The following is a 24,458-nucleotide window of genomic DNA, read 5'->3' as shown; positions in this document are numbered from 1 at the left end:
CTTAGGAATGTCTCAGAATAAGAAATTCTAGCCGAACTGAAGTCCCAAAAAGTTTCTGAGGTCTACAAATGAACCAAACTAGTCGATCAAAACCGAGTCCCAACAGGACTTATAACGCTAACTTTCAAATCAACCAATTTCCCTGAAAAGGTGTTTATTGGCTATGAAATAGTATTTACACGCCCATACATACCACGCCCTATGCAATCCAAAAAATGCGTTCGCTTCAATCACCCCCAACCTGGCTGCAAGCAAGAAAATTCTACATGCAAAAACTGCTCTGAATCCACTCACACCAACGACAACAACGAATGTAAACAGCAACCAAAATGCATAAACTGCAGGGGTAACCACATATCCATGGACAGAAAACGCCAATCTTCCTCAAGGAACAGGAACTCATAGCCATCAGAATCACTGAAAAAGTAGACAACAAAACTCACACGTCACAATCCTATCCAAGAAACATCTTACTCCCAAACCCTAATAAATCCACCACCACCAGAAAACCCCACCAGACCAATTAAAACACAAATACATAAAAAAACAAAATCCATAAGAGCCCAACCTCATTAGACGATTTTCTCAAAAAGGTGGACAATAAATATGAAGAGACATATTCGATGAAGAAATGCGCTCACTTACCAATAACGACTCTCAAAAACGCTCGACATCAACAAACGACCGAGTACTCAGAAGCCAAACCAAAGAAAAATCCTTTTTATCTAAAAACCTCAAAGCAAACAAACAAAGATCAAACCTTTCCAGCACGAACGTTATAAATCAAACACAAAAACTTCAACAAACTATCTCCTTAAAAATATTACAATGGAATATTAAGGGATATTTGAACAACTACAACCTACTACTAATACTCATCAAGACACACTCTCCACATATTATCTCACTCCACGAATACACACATGTAATATTTTCACACCCTACCACACCAATAAACTACAATATACTAACAAACACTGCATCTAACAGATTTGGAGGAGTAGCCCTGCAAATCCACAAATCAATCCAATGCACTCAAAATAACATCAATGAAGATGTGGAAGCAATAGCAGCAGAAATAAAATCAAAAGAAAACCTTAAAATATACTCCAATTACATTTCACCTAACAAATCCTTATTACGCAAAAACATAAACAACGTTATTAACATTAACAACGAAACGGTCATGATAACAGGAGAGTTCAACAGCTGGTACCAAAACTGGGGATCACACACTCGAACTCAAGAGGAAAAACCATAGCTAAGTTCATTGAACAGTCACAACTTACCCTACTAAATGATACACTTTACTACACACAACACCCTTACACACATTGACCTCAGCTATTGTTCTCCCTCACTCACACCGCTCACAACCTGGAATCTAATAGATGACCTTTTCGGAAGTGACCACTTCCCAATCACCATCACCCTTTTTCCAACCGACATCATCATCAACAAAAAGACACCAATTTTTAAATTAAACGAAGAAAACTGGGACAACTTTGCAGCCCACACACATAACAACAACAACCTATACCCTCCCTCCTCCAAAATAAACAAAGAAACAGCACTAATAAACAAAATAATTATAAAAAGAGCACACCATGCAATAACACAAACACTTCCCAACTGACACTCACGCACAGTTTCTTGGTGGAACAAAAACGTAGCAAACCTACACATAAAGAAAAAACAAACATGGAAAGCACTGAAAAGAAACACAACCCAAGAAACGACCATTGCTTACAGAAAAGCAAACGCGTTTCTAAAAAGGGAATTTAAAATTATAATCAAACACACCAACAACAAAATATGGAACAACATTCGCCGATCTTGCTCTCTTAACCCAGCAAAACAAATACACTGCATAACAACCAACAATTACTACCAACGACAAAAACCAAATCGCTAACCTGCTCGCACAACACTGGTCCCATCTCTCAAAAGACACAAACTTCAGCCAGGAATTCACCATTTATCATACCTACCCATCTCACTTAACTGCTGCCTGAGTAAAACAATGGACAAAATAATAGCGAACAAACTATGGTGGTTTCTTAACAACGACAAACTTCTAGACCCACATCAGTTCGGTTTCAAAAAAGGTAAATCGACTTCGAATAATTTGCTCTATGCAGATCACATCACCAAGAAGTCTGCTCTACACAGATTACATCATCACGAAGTCGCTTAATACTAGGAAACATCTCTCTTGACTTTGCAAGAACTTTCGATCGAGTTGGTACTCACTCAATAATTGACCAACTGATAAAATGGAAATGTTTCCACAAAATAATAAACTTCACCAAAAATAGAAAGATAACAGTCCGAATAGGGACACACAGCTCAAACATACATCCTTTGGAAAACGGAATCCCACAAGGATCCCCCATATCAGTGGTCTTCAAGAAACTAGCCAACATCTTGATTTCCTTTTGCTAGTAAATCTAAATAACAAGAAGAACATTACCAACAACCTAAACCACCTTTTTGGGAAAATAGAAGACTGGGGAAGTTACTCAGTGCCATCCCTGTCACAAACTAAATAAGAAGATCTACACATATGTAGAAAACACAGTTGCAACTGTATAATTACAACACAGAATTCTAGCATAAAAACGTAGCATCGCACATAATACTCGGACTAACCATAAACAAGAATAACAACCGGAAATCACACATTGACACTCTCATATCATCACTTTCCAACAAACTTAACATCATAATATGCTTGGCCAGCCCAAAGTATAACCTCAACACAAACACTCTACTAAACATCACAAACGCCTTACTTATATTTAAAATTGATTATGCACTTTACACATATGGATACGCGTCAAAAAATATACTAAACAAATTAACCAGGGACGCTATAGTCGAGTACCTCGACTGTCAGATAGATACCCGTAACTCAGCTTAAGGAACCATAGGGAAATGGAGATATGCAAGCAATAAAGCGAGATTGACATGCGCCACCTACCCGCGATGTCAATATATGGTTATGTAGGCGGTAGACAGATTTAGGCGTTAAGGGCGTTAGAGTGCGCGTGGCAAACTTTTTTTGGGGTCAATCGATAGGTATTGACGAGACTATTACATTTCAGTTAACATTTCTTTTTAGCATGAAAATTGTGGGCGCCACAGGCTTATACGGTTTGTGGGCGTTAGAGTGGGCGTGGCAACTTTTTTTTGGACCAATCGATAGGTATTAACAAGACAAATACATTTCAGTTAAAATTTTTTATCTAGCATTAAAATTTTGGGCACCACAGATTTCAGCGGTTTGTGGGCGTTATATATTTACGATTTTTTGAAGTTTTTTGGGTTTATTGATAGGTATTGATGAGGACAATACATTTCAGTTAAAATTTGTATTCTAGCATCAAAACTGTAGGAGCCACAGTTTTGGGCGGTTTGTGGGCGTTAAAGTGGGCGTGGAATCAGGAATCTGCACGCCAAATCTTAATAGCCTAGCTCTTATAGTTTCCGAGATCTCAGCGTTCACCCGGACGGACAGACAGACAGAAAGACGGTCAGACGGACAGACGGACATGGCTAGATCGACTCGGCTAGTGATCCTGACCAAGAATATAGATACTTTATGGGGTCGGAAACGCTTCCTTCTCCCTGTTACATACTTTCCGACGAATCTAGTATACCCTTTTACTCTACGAGTAACGGGTATAAAATCCACACTAAACGCAGCTCTTGGAGCAGTCCTAGGTGGGTTTCGCACAACACCAACATATAATTTACTTTACGAATCCAGCATCCCAACCATCAAGCAACGGCGAGACCACCTTACAACCAAACTCTTCAAAAACATCATTCGCTCCAAAGGTACACCAATACACAATTTGATCAAACCAATAACCAGAAGAAAAAAATGGACCTCAACACTAGAACGAGCTATAGGAAATTGTCAACTTCTTAACATACCCTTCCAACCAACAAAACTGTACAAAACAAAGCCGCCAGGGCAACTACAACAATATATAATCAATACCTCGCTGCACAACTACAAAAAAAACAAGGAAGAACGCTATAGTCGAGTACCTCGACTTTCAGATACCCGTTACTCAGCTAAATAGAGATATGCAAGTAGCAAAGCGAGATTAAAATGCGCCACCTACCGGCGGTATACAGATTTAAGCGTTATGGGCGTTAGAGTGGGCGTGGCAAATTTTTTTTGGACCAATCGATAGGTATTGACGTGGCCAATACATTTAAGTTAAATTTGTTTATCTAGCATGAAAATTGTGGGCGTCACAGGTTTTCGAGGTTTGTGGGCGGTAAAGTGGGCGTGGCAAACTTTTTTTTGTACCAATCGATAGGTATTAATGAGAAAAATACATTTCAGTTAAAATTTTTTATCTAGCATGAAAATTGTGGGCGACACAGGTTTTCGCGGTTTGTGGGCGTTAAAGTGGGCGTGGCAAACTTTTTTTTGGGTCAATCGATAGGTATTGATGAGAACAATAGATTTCAGTTTCAGCCACAGTTTTGGGAGGTTTGTGGGCGTTAGAGTGGGCGTGGCACTCTGCTGAAACAAACTTAGGCTGCGTAAGAAGTTTAGGAATCTGCACGCCAAATCTCAACAGCCTAGCTCTTATAGTTTCCGAGATCTCAGCGTTCATCCGGACGGACAGACAGACGGACATGGCTAGATCGACTCGGCTAGTGATCCTGATCAAGAATATATATACTTTATGGGGTCGGAAACGCTTCCTTCTGCCTGTTACATACTTTCCGACGAATTTAAGAAAACATTTTAAGAAAACTAAAAATAAACTACATAAATTTTAAGATGATGTTCCATTTCAATTTACTACCGAATATGTTTACCGAAAACGAAAAATAATGGTCTTTGTATTATTTTGATACTTCTGTATATGCTTACCAAAAACGAAAATTTTTGGATTTCTTTTAAATTTTATTTGAAATTCTGAAATATTAAAAGAACGAGAATATTGTTTAGTAGAAGTTTATATGTCTAAAAACACCAAAATTCAAGTTTTTTAAATTTTTTTTAAGTACACACATTTTTGTTCAATTCGATGTTTAACTAAAATTTCCCTTAAGTTTTCCATTAAATGCATTTAAATAATAAGCAACCATTACCAGTAAATTTTTTATATGCCAGAAAGCGAGACAGAAAGTTGTGTAGGCCATGACGTCATAATAGACAAAGCGGAATAGAAAAAATTTGGGAAAGTTGGTTAAAAGTGGTTAATTAAAAAAAAAATGTATGCTGTTATTTCCGGGTGTGTCTTAAGATTATGAACTGAACATTTTAAAACCACTTTGGAAAAATGTATAACAGGGAAAAGGAAAAAAAAAATTTTTCACAAAGGGAATTTGCGGCTGGTTGTACCATTTGACACTTAGTAAGCGTTTTCGAATTGAAACCGAATTTTTTTTGCTGCAGGAGCTTCTTGCCATTTGTTTAGGTGCTCCTTTTTAGTATAAACAGTGTAATTGTACCCAAATAAATACATTTTATGTGAGTAATCTCCATCGTCTTGATCGCTAAAAATGTGTAAATCGAGGTAAACTGGTACGGAGAAAACTCGGGTGAACTGTGATGTACCAGCAGAAAAGCGAGATTGTAATGCGCCACCTACCCGCAATCTCAATATGTGAATATGTGGGCGGCAAACAGTTCTAAGCGTTATGGGCGTTAGTGTGGGCGTGGCAAACTTTTGTTGGGTCGATCGATAGGCATTGACGAGACTAATACACTTCACTTAAATTTTATTTTTTAGCATAAAGTTTGTGGGCGTTAGAATGGGCGTGCCATATTCGCGTAACAAACGTGCGCTGCGTACAAGGCTTCGGAATCCAAATCCTAAAATCCCAATTCTCTATCTTTGATAGTTTCCGAGATATTCGCGCTTATATTTACGATTTTTGAAGTTTGTGAACGGTTTGTTTTTTGAGTCAATCGATAGGTATTGATGTGCACAATACATTTCAGTTACAATTCTTATTCTAGCATTAAAACTGTAGGAGCCACAGTTTTGGGCGGCTTGTGGGCGTTAGAGTGGACGTGGCTTTCTGAAGAAACAAACTAGCTCTGCGCAGGAATCTCTAGAATCTGCATGCCTAATCCCAGTATTGCACTTTTTATAGTTTCCGCGATCAAAGCGGTCCCGAAAGTCAGAAAAAAGATGTTCAGATTGCTGTGGAAGAAATAGACTCTCGGCTGTTCCATATAGGAAGCAATTATTTGTGTTTCGTTTAACCCCTGAAACCACATCTGCAGATGTTTTGGAAATCGTACAACAAAAATTCTAATTGCAAAACATTATAGGGGAAGAACTTAAATTTTCCTGTGTTCGTAGGACATCTTCATTTAAAATATCTGCTCCTCCTGATGTATTGGTCATTAAAGAATTTGTTCCAAACAGACGGAGAACTTATAATAGGCCTTCCACGTTATTACCTGACCCAAAAAACGGAAATGTAAGGGGACTAAATATAAAGCTACCTAAGTATTATGTTGACTCCTCTGCTTTTAATAAAGACATTCTGGCCTTTACTGAGACTTGGCTGAAACCGGAGATTTTAGACTCAGAAGTTATTTCCAACAACAGTACTTATAGAACCGTTGGCTCTTCCTGTATGGGGGTGGGGTGCTGATTGCCGTTACCTCTAATCTAACATCAGATAGAATATACTCTCTTAACCCTAACGCCATTGAATTTGTTAGTGTTAAAGTTTCTTTGCAATCTTCATTTATTTTTGTAACCTGTTTTTATATGCCACCTGTATCATCTTTCCAACAGGGATCTTTTAATTGTTCTGGGCGATTTCAATCTCCCTAATATTTCTTGGCCCCCTCCCACTGACTCACTTGTCTCTTTACCTTTATCTCTCCATAACTTTGTTAATGGCAATTACGCTTTATACGTAGTTCACTAAGCAGATAATTATTATAATTATACCCGTTACTCGTAGAGTAAAAGGGTATACTAGATTCGTCGGAAAGTATGTAACAGGCAGAAGCAAGCGTTTCCGACCCCATAAAGTATATATGTTCTTGATCAGGATCACTAGCCGAGTCGATCTAGCCATGTCCGTTTGTCCGTCTGTCTGTCCGTCCGGATGAACGCTGAGATCTCGGAAAATATAAGAGCTAGGCTATTAAGATTTGGCGTGCAGATTCCTGATCTTCTTACGCAGCGCAAGTTTGTTTCAGCAAAGTGCCCACTCTAACGCCCACAAACCGCCGAAAACTGTGGCTCCTACAGTTTTGATGCTAGAATAAGAATTGTAACTACAAATTTTAACTGAAATGTATTGTTCTCATCAATACCTATCGATTGATCAAAATAAAAGTTTGCCACGCCCACTCTAACGCCCATAACGCTTAAATCTGTCTACCGCCGGTAGGTGGCGCATTGTAGTCTCGCTTTGCTGCTTGCATATCTCCATTTCCCTTTGGTCCCTTTAGGTGAGTAACGGGTATCTGATAGTCGATGTACTCGACTATAGCGTTCTTCCTTGTTTTGTTTTAAATCCGTCTGAAGTCACGTTATCTAGAATTGGCGCACTTGTTGTCCCAGAATACCGATATAATCACACATTGGAATATTCAATTTGACTCTCCTCCGTTGATACCCCCTATCTCATTTTCTTTCTCCAACCAAATGTAGATGTTTTCGTAAATATGATTATATTGAACTAAACTACATGATTTTCAATATAATTGCGCAAATTAATATAATTGCATGGATATTGAAAGAGCTACTGATCTATTATGGCGTCTTAAACTTTTTGTATACCCTTGCAGGGGGTATTATGATTAGTAGTATACCCTTTTACTTTACGAGTAACGTATATAAACACCTCACCTGAAACATACAACAACTTTTCTATGAAACAAAACAAAACTACAATAACCATACACTTATACACACGGACGGATCTCAACAAAATTCAACCACAGCGTTTGCTATAACCACCGAAACAGAAACATTGCACTACGGAAACCTGCCACCTTCTTCATCAATCCTAACAGCAGAGAAATTTGGAATCCTCGAAGCCATTAAAATTACAATTAGTAGGAGAGGAAAATTTGTAATCTGGTCTGACTCCTTAGGAGCGATCGAAGCAATCCGCAATCCACAAAACCTCAACAAATAACCAGCACACATCAGATCACAAATGCAATCAAAACAACCTAAAATAAAAATTGTATGGACCCCAGGACACTCCAACATCAAAATAAACGAACTCGCAGACAAAACGGCAAAAGAAGCAATGAAAATGCCTCTTATATATACCAAAAACGACAATATAAAAGACTTAAACAAACTTCTAAAAAATCATATAACGCAAGCAAAGGAAAGCCTAATAAGCTAATGCAACTCATGGTACAAAAACATTAACACAAATAACACCTACATATCAACACTTTCTAACATAATTCAAGACGAAATTACCAGAGTTGACCATATTAAATTTACAAGACTCCGCCTTGAACATTCAAATATAACACACAAACACCTTCCCGATCCAAACACCTCACGGAACTGCCCTCTCTGCCAATCAACTCTAACTTAACATGGAACACATCCTAGACTCATGCCCTAGACTCAATATCCCAGGACAAGCAACTACTTTTTAAAAATCTAAAGCCACCGACTACCTCAAGCACCCAACAGCAGGAAATATAACAACTATCACAAATATCATAAAAAAACATATTTATATAATCTAATCTAAAACCAAAATTTATAATAAGTTCCTTTACTAAAAATACGTAGTCGAAGGCCCCGCAGCTAGCACTACAACCGCCTATGTTAGTTTAAGTTTTGTAAACTTTACTAATATCTTTAATAAATAAATAAATGTCATATAGCTGCCATAGGAACTTTCGGAAAATTGGTGGGAAAATAATATGAAACAAGTTATAGCTTCGGTGTTTTTTGACATATTATCTTATGCTATTGGAAATATTATTTTTTGTATTTTTAAGAATTTCGAATTAAATTTTATAAAAATGGGACGACTCTAACATAAAGCCGTCAAAGAAACGGTCAGAGAAAAAATGAAATAATTATTATACCCTAGCGGAGGGTATTATGATTTCAGTAAGAAGTTTGCAACGCAATGAAGGAGACGTTTCCGACCCCGTAGAGTGTATATATTCTTGATCGGCATCACTAGACGAGTTGATCTAGCCATGTCCGTCTGTTCGTCCGTTTCTACGCAAACTAGTCTCTCAGTATTTAGGCTATCGGGCTGAAACTTTCCGAAAAGTTTTCTTTCTTTTGCAGGAAGTATATAAGTCGGAACCAGCCGGATCGGACAACTATATCTTATAGCTCCCATAGGAATAATCAGAAAAAAATTTTTTTTTTAATTATATCTTTGGTGTTTCCTAACATATAAGCTCATACTCTTGGAAATAACACTATTCAAATAGTTCTGAATTTTGAATTTAATTTTTTTAAAATCGGTCGACTATATCATATAGCTGCCATAGGAACGATCGCAAAGTTGTTGGGAAAAATATATGAAACAAATTATAGCTTTGGTGTTTTTTGACATATTATCTTATACTATTGCGAATTTCATTTTTTGTATTTTTAAGAATATCGAATTAAATTTAATAATTATAACTGCAAGGGTGTACAAACTTCCGCTTGCCGAAGCTAACTTCATTACTTGTTTTGACTTGCTACCTACCGCGGTGTTCTATAGCGAACTAATCCGGTCTGTATGACCGGGCCCGCTTGCTGAATTTTGCTTTGGTTTTGATTTATTGTAGTGGTTTTTGTTGCCGTTGTATTTAGCGCTGCGGTCGACGACATTGCTGTCGATTCCGAAATAATAGCCGTAGCTGTGGTTGTTGTTGGTTTTGTTGACGTAGCTGGAGATGTTGCTGATAAATTTTGTCCGAGTGCAGAAGTTTTAGCGCTGCATGCTAATGGTAGGGTTACTGATAACTCCACGCCGCCGGATTAGGAGTAGCAGTAGGTAGGCACGGTGAGCAAGATCGTGCTTTTTGGCTATCGACCGTCAGTAGGGTCGTTTTTTGCACTTCGCTATAACGCGTTGAGACATACGAGAAGTAACCGTCTCTTCGGCTCACGGACCTTAGTCGCTCTTTATATTGTTCGTTGCTCATTGAGCTTTTTTATCGTGGCGCTTATTTATTATAATAAAATAAAATAATTATGCACTTGTTTAAGTCATTACACTTAGGGTATTCAATTGCGTTGCTTAAAGTGTTAAGGCCCGAACGCCCTTTATTTTAAAATATCGGTGCAGGAAATTGACGTACAAAAGAAAGTTAACTTTTCAATTTTTGTATTGCTTAAAGTTTTTGTTAAAAAATGTAGAGCTGAAAATGAGAAGAGGGCTATGAAATGTTCTGTCATTAAAAATAAATCGCTTTTACGAGTGTAAAATAAATGTATATGTCTGCATAACACAACCCAAAATGCCAAGTAAAAGTTTAAAGGATGTAATGCTGAAAGGCATCATCAAAAAAGCAATATCAAAATGACTGAAGGTATAGGTAAAAGAGCTATACATTATTTGCGTAAATTAATTTAAACCATTGTAGATGCTAGTCCCTTAGTCCCTTGGAGACCCTTAGTTATGATATTAGTCTTATTCAGTCGTTTCGTCGAGAAGACTTTTTCGGATTAAAAAATCCCATGATTGGCGAGATAACATCCAAAGCTCACTTAGTAATAAACTTTTTAAGAAAATGTTAAGGGTGTCCAAAGATCAGTTATAATGTTGTTGGATCTGATAAGGAACGACGTAATATTCAATCGACTGGAACCAAAATGCAGTATCATAGAAACTTGCAATTAGCAATAGTTAAGTGCGCAAAACAAGGAAAAGTTGAGTAAGTTTCATATATAATGTTTACATATATGTATAAAGTCTTATAATATCATAATAACATAGTAACATAATAAGTGGAAAAAACTAAAATCGTATGCGGTTTTCTGAGTGTCTTTTTTTATATGACTGCCCTACGACAACGAAAGCACGTGCAACTACCCTGCAGTACCATTCAGCGCTTATTGAGCACTGAATCACTGCAAAATGTTCATCACTGAGCGCTCAATGAGCGCACAATTTGTATGGAATTGAGTGCTTAAATTAACATAGGCATGTCCTAGGGTTCATCAGTGCACAAAAACTAGCACGCATTGAGCGCTTTTTTGAGCTCTTTTTTGAGCAGCAAAAAAAGCACACGTTCAGCATATGTTGAGCGCTCGATTAAGCAGCGGAAAAAGCACACAATCAGCACACGTTGAGCTCTCGATTAAGCAGCGGAAAAGCACACATTCAGCACATGTTGAGCGCTCATTCAAGCAGCGAAAAAGCGCACATTCAGCACACGTTGAGCGCTTAGCAGCAAATAAAATTTCAGTTGTAATTTTTATTTTTATTTGTTTATTTTAAAATTTGAGCTCGGGGGTTTTCGGTGTTTTTGGGGTCGCTGGCACCTCCTCCTCAGCATCTGGTGCCGGTGTTGCCTTTTTTTTGGTACAACTCAAGTTTTTAACGCACCGCATTGCCTTCTGCAGCGCCTTTTCGGGAGGCTCCGACGGCATCTAGTACTAGAAAAAAATTAGTTTTAAAAATAAAACAAGACGAGAATAAAAACGAGTGACCGAAAGTAATCGTTATTTGTAAGATTTATTTATAATAAATGAAATGTTATCTTTGGCATTCAATGTAAAAATCTCAGAAGTCTTTTAAAAATTAAACTTACAAACAATAGTTACTTTCAGCCTCAATAAAAACTTACTTAATAAAGCGCGGACGAAATGTGGGTAGTCTGAGCTTCTTCTTGTTTTGCCCCCCCTCCAAGTTGTGGGACAGAACAAGTTCCTCGGATAATATGCTTAAGATGGAACGACTTGGCCTTCCATTTTTTTTATAGATTTACCATTAGCCTTGTCTAAAAATATAAGAAAATTAAAAAAATATCGAGAAGAAATTTGCAAACTTTTGTTTTCGGTCACTTGATTTATTTTATTTTGTTGTAAAAAATTATTCATGTATTTTTTTATTATTTATTAAATCATTTATTTATTTTGCAGATGCGGAAAAAAATACCAGTTTTCCAGGGACGGAAAATTAGAGATGTTGGAAATTTTTATTTAAATAGCCATGTTTAATAACTTACACAAAAAAAAATTGTGCTTTAATGTTATTAATACAAAAAAACATAAGTTATAAAAACATAACATCTCTGATTTTTGGTCCCTAGGAACTTAGCACTCAATAAGATTTTCAAATTTTTTCACAGATTTATTCATTTGTTTATTTATTTATTTTCACGTTAAAAAATTATATTTTTCAAAGCTATTTTTTTCCGCCACGTGTTTTTTTGGGAATCTTGTATTATCCATTTTTTTAATGTACATTAACTTGTTTTTACTCTCACTGTTTAAATAAATATTGGTCTGCGAAAGACTTACCTGGGAATCGTATAGGTTAGGTATCACTTTTAAACCACTGGTTTATTTCATTTAACTACGTTAATTGCGGGTATTTCTAACTCGTAAGTAAACTCAAGTGAAATAGACGAAAAAAGTCGCGTGCCTTCCAGAAAAACAACAAGCAACAACAACAACGGTTCCGCTAATCCGTTGTTGTTCTGTTTTTTTGGCATGTCCCGTTTGGTCTATGCATCTTGCACATAAAAGCAGGGTATTTATAGACATATCCGACTATGCAAATCGTTATATAAAAATATATTTTGAAGACTTCACGTATTAATAAATAATATTAATAAACATATAAATTTTTTTAAGAAGTACAAATATTTTTAAACAGAAACCTATTATTTTAAATGGTTGTTTTATCATTTACGAACAAATGTCGCATTATTCAAAAGGCAAGGGTGCACAATAGTCTATATATTTTAGTTTCTGGGCCTCCTTCCCTTCACACGCACTTTTCCGTCTGAGACATGGCGAGAGAGGGAGAGCCCAAAATTACTTTTTGTGCGTTCTCTTTGCGGACCCGACTGAGAGCGCGTCGCTTTGCTGCCGTTGCGCTCAGCTCTGCCGGCGTCGCTGGCTGCTCTGCTGACGTCGCAGTCGGCTTCGTGATGATTGGGCGCTTAACTCAAATGTGGAACTGCAGGGTGCAGGGTATGGACAGATGCACGTGATTTTCATTTGCTTTCATAAAATTTTGAATATTCTGAATGTCTTTCAAAAAAATATTTGTTATTACTCTATTAATTAACGTTTCAAATTTTAGCGAGCACTTTCAAGCTTATGTGGTGGATGCTGATCTGGAATCTTACACGATTGTATAAGAACTATAATTATAAGTTATTTACTATTGTTATTGTGGTTTTATGTTCCCAATAATTACGCAGAAAGAACTATGTTGTATGTTTTATGTTTTATTTCACCGCAACACCAGCACCACAACTTAACTCAGGAAGATGTCACAAGAAAAGAGAAAGAAGAACGATCAGTGTGACTAAAGGCTACGCTTTCATTAATGCCTAAAATGTATAATAGTAAAAAGGTATTTCTGTATAGGAATAGGGGTATTCCAACACGCCCCCTTAGAAATAACATCTATAAAATTATAAACTTATATTCATATTATATTATTATATTCATTTGTAATTGTTATGTACTTAGTGTGGGTGGTGTGCATTCTGGGAATAGATATGTGATCCAGCATTTGCTGCAAGGATACGGGGAAAACCCAGAAAAACCCGATCAGATCACTCTTACATATACATATGTTTACATAGAATTACATTTTTAAACTTTAGTAACTTAAAGCTTATAGAAAAAAAAACGAACAAAAGTATTTCAATGAGATCAATAAAATTCAAATCAAAAAAAAAATAAAAAAACTTCAGCATCAGCAAACAGTGGATCAGTCATCTTGCAGTAATCCCAAATCATGTCGTATTTCCAAGAATTTTGTGGCAGGCAATGGCTTTGTGAAGATATCAGCAAGTTGATTCTCTGTGGAAATATACTCAAGACAAATGGTGTTACTTTCAATTTGTTCTCTGGCAAAATGATATTTGATATCAATATGTTTGGCTCGTTTATGACATGAGGGATTATTTGCTATACTGATACAGCCTTGGTTATCTTCGTAAATTTTAGCCACAACGCTTCTCTTACAGCTTCAAATAATGCCATGTACTCAGCTTCAGTTTATGAGGCTGCTACTGAGTTCTGCCTCTTTGTGTTCCAACAAATTAAATTTAAATCGAACATTTTGAATAAATACCCTGTGCTACTTTTTCTATCAATTTCGTTTCCTCCCCAATCAGAATCTACATATCCAATTAATGTATTTTTAAACTCAGCACTTCTTTTAAAAATAAGTTTCATTTCAATAGTTCCCTTTAAATACCTAAGGACCCTTTTTAAGCACTGCCATAACTCGGAATTATTTTTGCCGCTATATCTACTGAAGATATTTACTGCAGTAGTTAAGTCTGGACGTGTACATAGCATTATGTACATCAAACATTACGACATGGAGCATTGCAGTTTTCATCTGAATTAAGTAACTCATAATTTAGTTTGTTTGGTAAGGGAGTACTAACTGCATTGCAATTATCCATGTTAAATTTATTTAAGATTCTTTTAACATATGCAGCTTGGCTCAAGAAAATTTTATCTTCATGCATTTCTATTCTAATACCAATAAAATGTTTTATTTCTTTTAGGTCGGTCATTCTAAACTTTTTCATTAAATAATTTTTGAATTTATCCATTGTTATCATAATCCCCGTTGCTATCACCACATCATCAACATATAACAGCACATAAATATTTTCCCTAATATCACCTTTATCAAGGATATATATACAGCGATCTACCGAAGAGTTTACAAACTCACAGTCTTTCAATGCTTGCTCAAAAACTTCAAGCCAGCATCTAGCGGCTTGTTTGAGTCCGTAAATTGCCTTATTCAATCTACATACATTGTCACCTTTGCACTGTATACCTTGAGGAAGTCTCATATATATTTCCTCTTTTAACGTGCCATTTAAGAATGCCGTTTTTACATCCATTTGATGGACTTTCAAGTGATATTGTACTGCCAATGATAATATAAATCGAAAACTGGAAATTCTAGCTACAGGAGCAAAAGTCTCTTCATAATCGACTTGGTACTTTTGAGTAAATCCTCGTGCAACCAGTCTAGCTTTATATCTAGTAGGACTTCCTAGTTCGTTATATTTAACGGAAAACACCCATTTGCTATCTACTATGTTTTTATATTTAGGTCTTTCTGTGATTGTCCAGGTATTATTTAGTTCATGAGCACTCAACTCTGTTTTTATGGCTTCCTCCCAAAACAATTTATCATTCCTATAATGAATTTCATCGTATGTATTTGGAACATCGTTGAAGATAGTGTGAGCATTTAATACAAATTTATTTAAACTATTATCATCTTCATAATATGATATCTGGGGCTTGGTTTTTAATCTCTCACACCATCAGTTCCAATTGGATTCTTAATAGATCCATTTTCTTCTAAGTCTTCTGCTGTTTCATGTTCCCTACTCTCATTCGGGTTGTCTGATCCCTTACTTTCATTCAGGAGATCATCTCGCTTTCTTTTCTTGCTCTCATTCAGAAAATGTGCATCCGTTTCCTTACTATCATTCGTGATTTGTGTGTTGTCGTATTCCCTACTTTCTTTCGGGAATTTTGTTTCTTTAATTTCCTTACTTTCATTCGGGAAATTTTTATTTGTACTTTCCTTACTATCTTTCAGGAATGTTGTTTCAAATTTAACAGCTCTAGAATTCACCATATTGGTTTCATCGACAACCACATCTCTTGCAACGAGAAATTTTTCATTAACAGCATCCCACAGTTTAAGACCATTTGCTTCGTAGCCTACTAAAATAGCTTTGTATGATTTATCATCAAACTTTCCCTTTTTGATTTTATTGTGCACATATACAGTTGCACCAAACACTCTCAAATGTTTTAAATCGGGCTTTTTACTGTGCCACATCTCATAAGGGGTCATCACGCTATTAACTATTGCTCTACTTGGAATTCGATTAATTAAGTAAGTTGCAGTTAACACTGCTTCACCTCAAAAACTTTTGTCAAGTTGTGCACCACTTATCATGGCACGAGCTTTTTCTGTGATGGTTCTAATCATTCTTTCAGAAACACCATTTAACTGTGGTGTGTGTGGCACTGTTAAATGATAAGTAATACCCTTCTTAACACAAAACTGGCGCATCTCATTTGAGAGATATTCTCTCCCATTGTCAATGTACAAATTAACAATTTTCAAATTAAAATGAGCTTCACCTTTTGCTACAAAATCTTTAAACATATTAAATACGTCAGATTTGTGTTTTATTAAGTAAGTTACACAATAGTGTGTAAACTGATCAACAAAGATCACAAAGTAATTTTTATCATTTAGTGTAACGGGAGTAATTGGTCCACAAACATCTGAGTGCACAACAAATAGAGGTCTTTTAATATGGGTTCTATTTTTAAATTGTTTAAACGGTAACCTTCCTTGTTTACCATTTAAACATTGTTCGCAAATTTCATTTGATAGCTCTAAATTATTTAAAAGACTGTTATCACTAAACATATTATGTCGTTTTATTTCTAATAACTTTCCATTGCTTATATGTCCAAGCCTCTCATGCCATAATCGAAAATTATTTTTATGTTTCGCATCTATATTATATGCTTGAAATTGAACAATAGGTATATTGTTAAACATACCTGAATTCTTGACCACCGTCAATCCATTCTTGGAAATGGTTACTCCATTTTTGTCAAATTTGATCGACATTCCTGCCTCTTGTAGGCGCTTCACAGACATCAAGTTTCCAGCAGCCTGCTCGGAAAACAGCCCATCCTCCAGCGTTATTTCGTGGTCATTGCGCAAACGCACAATGCCACGCTTAGATGCGTAAATATATTCGCCTTGCTTGGCCACAGCGATCTTCAGCGGCGGCACCAATTCCACACTATCGATGTACAGCGACTCATCATTTATCAGATGATCACTTGCACCGGAATCAAGAATAAATCCACAATTATCTACCGCGGGGTTTTCTTGCACTTCTTTTACCATGAATGCAATGCCTTGTGATGTTGCGGTTTTAGCTTGTTTATCGTAATTTTTATTATCTTTATTTCTTTCATTAAGAATTCTTTTATATTGGTAGCAATCCTTTTTAATGTGTCCCTCCTTGTCACAGTAGTGACATCTAACCCTATTTTTAAAATTTCCCTTAAATGTTTTCTTTTGTTTAGTTACACGATTTTTAAATGAATTGTTTTTATTATTGTAGTTTTTATTTTGAACAATCGTGTTTAAAGCTTTCCTACTAGTGTCATTATGATCATTTTTAATTTTAATTTCCTGGTCTAGCAATCTATTCTTAACTAATGCTAATGTTAAATTATCCTCTGATACTGTCTCTATTGCTGTAATGACACCATCGTAAGCCGAAGGCAATTTAATCAACAAATGAGACACTTTATACATCTCTTCTATTTTTGCACCTGCGGCCAACAACTCACTTATAAATTCATCAAAAATAGTAAAGTGGGACACTAGGGACATTTCACTTGATAGCTTAAGAGAAAGCAAGCGTTTGCGAACTGCCAACTGCGATGCCAGACTTTTTCGTTCATATACAGCGTCCAAATTTCCAAGAATTTGACGCGCAGTTATATCGCTTGTAGAAAAGTTCAAAAACGAATCGCTTAGGTACTCTATTAACGTACTTTTAGCACAACGCTCTGCCTTCTTCCACTGTTCATCCACTTTCTCAGGTATATCTTCATCAATGACCCTAAGTCAGTGGTCGGCAGCGGCCTATCTAGTGAGCATAGGGAAGTGTTCTGCCCATCCTCTGCTCGCTCACGTATAACGTACATGTTCGTGTGACTTCGGCATGGGTCTTCGGGTCATTTTTTCTCAACTTCGGCGCGCTTTTTTGTTGCTGCGGCAGAGGATCTCAGTGCAAAGCAGAGAAACGTCTCGCTACAGCACGCCGCGCGCAAACTTCGTGTTTGTTACACTCACACTAATGCAAGGCAAACTTGTGATGGTATGTGTGTGCCGACCACTGCCCTAAGTACATCCAGTTCGGTCAACAGAGCCCTAATTCTAAATTTCCAAATTGAGTACTTCTCGCCATCGAATGGCTTTATATTACGTTTTGCCCTGTCCATTTTACTGTACATACGTATGCTGTTGTACAAGTGTAGCTATAGACACGCGGAACTCAACTCAATGTAAATTCACAAGAAATCTCAATTTCACAAGAACTCTCAATTTCACAAGAACTAGAAATTTCTAAGAAATTGAAATTAGACTTTTGTATATAAACTGTTTCACAAATCAATTGTTCTTCTAGGCATGGACTGGGCCCATAACCTATTGTTATTGTTGTTTTATGTTCCCAATAATTACGCAGAAAGAACTATGTTTTATGTTTTATTTCACCGCAACACCAGCACCACAACTTAACTCAAGAAGATGTCACAAGGTAATAAAACGTATTTATATGAAAATAAAATAAAATAAATTTTAAAAAAATTTGTTATATTAATTTTTATTTAAATTTTGCGTTTGACATTATAATATCAAATTAACAATAATATTAATTTGGTATTTTTAATAACCAATCTACTACAATAAAATTATACTACAAATTATAATATCAAATTTACAATAATATCAAATTTACAATAATATCAAATTTACAATGTAATGTAAAATGATATTACCGAAATTTCGTTTTTACCATTTCAAACATATCAAATTGATATGTGTCGTTTCAAGGCCGAATTAATACTGGATTTCATCAAATTAACCATCATATCATATGAACTTTTCTTTCTGTGTAGCTTGAAAATAACTGTTGACCGTTTTTCTTCTTGCGCTCTCGTTGCGAGCACACCCGAAAAAGTTCATACTCTCTCGCTCTCGCTCTGAGCAAGAGACTCTTGCTGTCTTCATTTATGTTTTCTGTTGATCGCTTTTCGCTGAGCTCTTTGTATGTCGCTCTTTCAATGAGCAGTGCGTTAAGAGCGGAACGAGAAACGCTCGCACAATGAGAGTCAGCAAAAGACCGATTGACCGAAAAACTCAACGCAAACGGTCTACACATTTACAGTCAGCACAACATTTATTCGGACACCCCTGATTTTCAACTTGATTCATTAATAACTCAACAAAAACGTAACGTAAACAAACATTTTATATTTCATTGTGGAGACCAACTTTCTTACAGTCTATTTTAACAAAAAAAGAAGAAATTTTTAACATTAACATAAGGTATTTCTTCAAAAAAACAAAAAAAGTCAATATTTTACGCACAAAAATTATTCGAACACTTCATTGATATACCAAAAAAAAACATATTAGTTTTTGTTGGGGTGGTCTTAGTACTTGGTGGGTCCTCCCTTAGCATCTATAACAGCTTGTAAGCGTCGACCCATGCTTTTGACCAAGTTTTCGGTCTCATTCGCGCCAATTTGGTCCCATTCAGTCATCAATGCCGTTTTTAAGGACTCCTTCGACGAAATGACATGCTTCCTTATTCTTTTCTCCAGAATATCCCACACATGTTCTATCGGATTTAAATCCGGTGACTGGGGTGGTGTTTTTAGCTGTTTACAGTGATATACCAGCTACTCTTGCACCAAATATGACGAATGTTTCGGGTCATTGTCTTGCTGGAACAAGAATGACTTCGGATTGAGACCAAGTTTTAATGCACTGGGGATCAAATTTTGGCTTAAAATGTCCTTGTACATATTTTTGTTCATTCCCTTCAGTTCTGCAGTAGGGACGCGGTGACATGGCTCAAGGCAAAAAGCTTTTTTTGTGCCTAAAACGCTGTGCCGCTGTTGACGTCAGCAGAGCAGTCGGCGCAGCGTAGAAGACTGCCCACGAAAACGATCGTGCAACAAAGAGAGGCAGATATTCGGATATTTCCCTCTCTTTCTTGTCTTATAATCTGCCTGCACTCCGCGCTCGCAGAGACAAATTTCGGCTGGTCCGTTATTTTTTTTGCGTCTCTCCGTTATGTTCGGCTAGCGACTAATATTTCGGCGGAAAAATTTTCGTGGAGAAGCGACATGTGAATGCCCTAATATTTTAGGAGCATTATTGTGTATCGAAAAAAACAACTAATATTGTTTTATAAAAGTAAACTATTTGATTATAGTAAAATTTAGTAAATTGAATTTACTTATAATGTTATATTTACTTATTATACATTCTTATTACAATATAATTTTATAGTTAAGTTATAGAAACTTAGTCCGTTAAAATTGATTTAAGTATTTAAAATATTTAAGTATTAACATTTAAAAAAAAATCGTATTGTATTTTTTACTCAAGAAGTAAAAACTATATAGTCGGATATATTTTACTTTAGAAAGGGTATAGGTGCAGTGGCACGCGCCAACAGCGAAGAGAAAACAAAAGAAATCTAGTAAAGGGGTGAGAAGACTTGGTGCATTCTGTTTGAGTGATTGAAAGGGAAGCATCCATTTTAATGGTGCGCAGCAGAGTTACTTTAATCGTTTAGTTAATATAATAAAGTCAGGTAAGTGCTACATTAAGTTTAAGATGTTGTGCATTGATCTTAGTTTAAAGTACGTAAATTTTGAAGGTATTCAATGGGTTCCGTTAGCCGAAAGTGGATGACGAAATGTTTTGTGCCAATACAAATTCTGCAACAAGCTATAAAAGGTAAATATACAATTAAACAAATAAAACGCATTTTTTAAACATATGTTTTTCAGGAGCGTTGGCCAAGGATTCAGAGGACCCGGACAAAGGTTTAAGAACGGCGATGTCTAACGTTAAAAATAAGCTTACGAAGCAAAAAAACAGAAACAATAATTGTACAATTTTTGAAAATCTAAATAGTACCATATAATTAAAATGAATTAAAATGAAATAAATTAAATTCTATATTTTTTTAATTGAAAACTCAAGGAAAAATTCTGATTTTCACAAGTGATTCACTTGGGACGTGTCCCTTGCAAGTGATTTCACAAGTGAAAACTCAAGGAAAAATTCTGATTTTCCCAAGTGTTTCACTTGGGACGTGTCCCTTGCAAGTGATTTCACAAGTGAAAACTCAAGGAAAAATTCTGATTTTCCCAAGTGATTCACTTGGGACGAGTCACCGGCACGTCACAGGCCATACGAAAAATGAGTATAAGGAACAAGTGAAATCCCGTAGGACTTCGAAAAATTTTCATTTGAATTTTCACTTGTGAAAATGCGGACATCCCATACAATTTTCTATATGGAGCGTCACTTGTTCTTCACTTGTGCAAGAGGACATGTCCCACGGGATTCACAAGGTGATTCACAAGTGAAACTTTTTTTTTGGAACTGAAGGGTCCATATAGAAAATTGTATGGGATGTCCTCATTTTCACAAGTGAAAATTCAAATGAAAATTTTTCGAAGTCCTACGGGATTTCACTTGTTCCTTATACTCACTTTTCGTATGGCATGTCACGTGCCGGTGACTCGTCCCAAGTGAATCACTTGGGAAAATCAGAATTTTTCCTTGAGTTTTCACTTGTGAAATCACTTGCAAGGGACACGTCCCAAGTGAAACACTTGGGAAAATTAGAATTTTTCCTTGAGTTTTCACTTGTGAAATCACTTGCAAGGGACACGTCCCAAGTGAATCACTTGTGAAAATCAGAATTTTTCCTTGAGTTTTCAATTAAAAAAATATAGAATATAATTCATTTCATTTTAATTCATTTTAATTATATGGTACTATTTAGATTTTCAAAAATTGTACAATTATTGTTTCTGTTTTTTTGCTTCGTAAGCTTATTTTTAACGTTAGACATCGCCGTTCTTAAACCTTTGTCCGGGTCCTCTGAATCCTTGGCCAACGCTCCTGAAAAAACATATGTTTAAAAAATGAGTTTTATTTGTTTAATTGTATATTTACCTTTTATAGCTTGTTGCAGAATTTGTATTGGCACAAAACATTTCGTCATCCACTTTCGGCTAACGGAACCCATTGAATACCTTCAAAATTTACGTACTTTAAACTAAGATCAATGCACAACATCTTAAACTTAATGTAGCACTTACCTGACTTTATTATATTAACTAAACGATTAAAGTAACTCTGCTGCGCACCATTAAAATGGATGCTTCCCTTTCAATCACTCAAACAGAATGCACCAAGTCTTCTCACCCCTTTACTAGATTTCTTTTGTTTTCTCTTCGCTGTTGGCGCGTGCCACTGCACCTATACCCTTTCTAAAGTGAAATATATCCGACTATATAGTTTTTACTTCTTGAGTAAAAAATACAATACGATTTTTTTTTAATATTAATACTTAAATGTTTTAAATACTAAAATGTTTTAAATACTTAAATCAATTTTAACGGACTAAATTTCTATAACTTAACTAAAAAATTTTATTGTAATAAGAATGTATAATAAGTAAATATAACATTATAAGTAAATTCAATTTACTTAATTTTACTATAATCAAATAATTTACTTTTATAAAACAGTATTAGTTGTTTTTTTTCGATATACAATAATGCTCCTAAAATATTAGGGCACTCACATGTCGCTGCGCCACGAAAATTTTTCCGCCGAAACATTAGTCGCTAGCCGAACATAACGGAGAGACTCAAAAGAAATAACGGACCTGCCGAAATTTGTCTCTGAGAGCGCCGAGTGCAGGCAAATTATAAGACAAAGAAAAAAAAGGGAAGCTCCGAATATCTGCCTCTCTTTGTTGCACGATCGTTTTCATAGGCAGTCTTCTACGCTGCGCCGACTTCTCTGCTGACGTCAACAGCGGCACAGCGTTTTAGGCACAAAAAAAAAACAAAAAAGCTTTTTGCCTTGAGCCATGTCACCGCGTCCCTACTGCAGAACTGAAGGGGAGCGTCACTTGTTCTTCACTTGTGCAAGAGGACATGTCCCACGGGATTCACAAGGTGATTCACAAGTGAAACTTTTTTTTTTGGAACTGAAGGGTTTTTTCATCAATGAAGACCATTTGACCGACTCCACCTGCAGCTACACACCCCCAAACCATTACTTTGCCGCCACCATGCTTATTAGTTGAAATCAAGTTCTTCTCTTTCAAGGCTTCATTTGGTTTCCTCCATACTTTCGAAGGGCCGTCGTGTCCGAAAATGTTAAATTTCGATTCGTCACTAAAAATAACGTTCTCCCAAAACGAATCCGGCTGGTTAACATGCAGTTTTGCGAACTCCAAACGTTTTTTTTTGTTGATGGCAGAAATATATGGTTTTCGACGAGCAACTCTACCATGTAATCCGGCCTTGTGCAGGCAGTTTCGGATGGTTTGACCGCAAACGTAGCTTCCTCTACATTCTTCCGAATTATTGTAGATGTTGTTCTTGGATTTTGCAAGACTGTAGACACAATTTTTCGTTCCTCGCGTGGTGTTAGAATTTTTGGCCTTCCAGAATTCCCGTGATTTGCAGCTAATTCTCCAGTATTTAGTTATTTTTTGATCACACTATGTATTGTGGAAGGTGATTTGCCAATAATTCTACCGATTTCACGATAACTTTTATTCTCCAAATGTAATTTTAATATAGATTTTCGCAAATCAAGCGATAAATCTTGACCTCTGCCCATTTTGTCTAATCTTATCAAGAGACGCGCCGAAAGTAACCGAAAAACAGAAGAAAAAGCACACCGAAGCCTGATCTGAACTAATTCCAAGAAAAGTACCAAAAGGAGTCGGCGATTACCGTTGCATTCAGAAATATAAGTCGAAAAATAAGAAATGTCCGAATAATTTTTGTGCAGCATTTTGAGCAGTATTTTCGCTTTCCTTTCCATATTTTCGTGAGTAATACAAAAAAAAATATTATTTAATATAAATGTATTATGAAAATAACTGTTTCCATGATACGTAGAAAAAAAGTTGCTAAAATTACGAAAGTTTAAATAAATAAACCATTAAACTTGCTCATAGAGAGTGTCCGAATAAATGTTGTGCTGACTGTACTTTTGTTGTTATGAAATTGAAATAATATAATTTGTTTAAAAGAACAATTTAAATTTATTTTCAATTCACGATCGTAATTAATATATTTCGTCTGCAGACGCTTAACGATTTGCTTGCTTATGCGTGTTAATGTATACCAATACATACGCAAAAGACCTTTTGCTTCACTGCCCTTCAGTTCCAAAAAAAAAAGTTTCACTTGTGAATCCCGTGGGACATGTCCTCTTGCACAAGTGAAGAACAAGTGACGCTCCATATAGAAAATTGTATGGGATGTCCGCATTTTCACAAGTGAAAATTCAAATGAAAATTTTTCGAAGTCCTACGGGATTTCACTTGTTCCTTATACTCATTTTTCGTACGGCGGCACCAATTCCACACTATCGATGTACAGCGACTCATCATTTATCAGATG

At 36.1% G+C, this 24,458-nt stretch overlaps 1 protein-coding gene and 2 long non-coding RNA genes across 17 annotated transcripts in view; 2 read left to right on the top strand and 1 right to left on the bottom strand.

Moving 5' to 3' along the window:
* LOC139354007 (uncharacterized) overlaps window positions 1-24,458 on the top strand; it is a 978,888-nt gene that overhangs the window by 216,399 nt on the left and 738,031 nt on the right. The window lies entirely within an intron of this gene.
* On the top strand, window positions 19,810-20,980 carry LOC139354236 (uncharacterized). The gene is made up of 4 exons (XR_011605387.1): window positions 19,810-20,199; window positions 20,432-20,602; window positions 20,669-20,748; window positions 20,802-20,980. It is a non-coding gene; the product is annotated as an uncharacterized lncRNA (long non-coding RNA).
* Window positions 21,766-22,374, bottom strand: LOC139354184 (uncharacterized). The gene is made up of 3 exons (XR_011605270.1): window positions 22,128-22,374; window positions 21,982-22,061; window positions 21,766-21,927 (listed from the first exon to the last, which is right to left on the bottom strand). It is a non-coding gene; the product is annotated as an uncharacterized lncRNA (long non-coding RNA).

This window comes from Drosophila suzukii, assembly GCF_043229965.1.
Source record: "Drosophila suzukii chromosome 2 unlocalized genomic scaffold, CBGP_Dsuzu_IsoJpt1.0 scf_2c, whole genome shotgun sequence".
Lineage (NCBI taxonomy): Eukaryota > Metazoa > Arthropoda > Insecta > Diptera > Drosophilidae > Drosophila > Drosophila suzukii.
Note: the sequence above shows the minus strand (reverse complement) of the source record. Positions and strands in the feature narration are given on the sequence as shown.